Source organism: Chrysochloris asiatica, unplaced genomic scaffold, assembly GCF_000296735.1.
Source record: "Chrysochloris asiatica unplaced genomic scaffold, ChrAsi1.0 scaffold00324, whole genome shotgun sequence".
Lineage (NCBI taxonomy): Eukaryota > Metazoa > Chordata > Mammalia > Afrosoricida > Chrysochloridae > Chrysochloris > Chrysochloris asiatica.
This window is the reverse complement of record NW_006408842.1, coordinates 1,958,740-1,960,212: the sequence shown is the minus strand read 5'-3', so window position 1 is coordinate 1,960,212 and position 1,473 is coordinate 1,958,740. Positions and strand designations below refer to the sequence as shown.

The following is a 1,473-nucleotide window of genomic DNA, read 5'->3' as shown; positions in this document are numbered from 1 at the left end:
TTTATAACTACATTATCCCCTATTTTTACATTGTGGGCTGGTTTTAGTTGTTGTTAGTTACAAGCTAATATCTCTGACTCCCCATTTTCAGTCTCATAGATTTGTTTAACTTTGGATACTCCGTATCTGGGTTGAATTCTGGGTGATGTTGTTAAATATGTTAATCTCAGGTTTTTGTCTGCTTCTGTTGATTCTCTGTCAAAAGAACCCCTGTTTACATTGTTTCCTGTGGTTGTTTTGGTTTTTAAAAATTGTTTTGTTTATCTGGAAGTGTCCTAATTTCACTGCCATATTTGAGGGATCATTGTGCTCCATAGATGATTCTTCGTTAACATTTTTTTCTTTCAGAGTTTTATACATGTCATTCCATTGTCTTCTTGCCTGCAAGGTTTCTGCTGAGAAATCAGAGATTAATTTTATTAGTTCTCCTTTCTTAGTAACTTCTTGTGTTTTCCTGAGCAGCTCTGAGGATACTTTTCTTGTCTTTAGTTCAGAGACTTTATTATATGTCTTGGTGATTTTCTTTTGGGGTCTATCTTGTTTGGAGTTCATTCACCTTATTGAATGCATATTGTCTCTTCTTTCATGATGTTAGGGCATTTTCCTCCAAACCTTCAACAATTTTCTCTGATTTGTTTGTGTTTGTCTCTTCCTGTTCTAGAATTCTGATCACATGTAAGTTATGTGGTATCCCACAAAATTTTTAGGCCTTCTTCAGATTTTTAAAAAATGTTTTATTGTGAATTTTGTGATAGTTTACATGGGAGAACATTGGTTTTACATTCATCCTATCTTATGTCGTTTCATTGCTATGGTTACAATCACCTCAATGCATCATCAACCAACCAAAGGGTACACCCCACAAGCCTGCCCCCTGGTCGTCAGTACACAGCCCCTCTCCCTCTCTAGATCTAAAGTCCCCAGCTGCTCCATCTCTCCCCGTCATTGTCTCTGTCTCCATCTCTGGCATCACTGCTCCTCTGGGTAGGTTCCCACTCTCTGCTCTTCTCCCTTGATGGTCCCAGGGACCTATGCTGCCGGGGACTGTCCTCGACATAGGAACTTGGTTCATGAGGTGGGGATACCTGGCAGCAATAGGGATAGCAAAAAAGACACAGAGACGCAAAGAGAGAGACAAAGAGACACCCCGAAACCAGGATGGATGCTGGACTGGCAGCAGGCAGATCCTGCATTGCAAACATCCCAGCCAAGAAGGCCATAATATCATGCATAGTAAACATCTTGGCTAAGCAGGCAGCATGATTGCAATGCTAGACTGAGCCCCTTGCATGCTGTAACGCATGCCTTGCCAGTCGTAATGCACCTGGATTCGTTCTGTGCCTTCCTTTTATTTAGGGGAGGAACGATGCACAAAGATAGGAGGGACTAAAGACAAGGTACAGCTGTCAATCTTACTTTTCCAGACATTCAGGCAACTTTACATCATACTTTGCAGGTTCGAATCTCACTACC

At 41.3% G+C, this 1,473-nt stretch overlaps 1 pseudogene; it reads left to right on the top strand.

Moving 5' to 3' along the window:
* The window catches only part of LOC102811476, a 14,616-nt pseudogene that overhangs the window by 919 nt on the left and 12,224 nt on the right, over window positions 1-1,473 (top strand).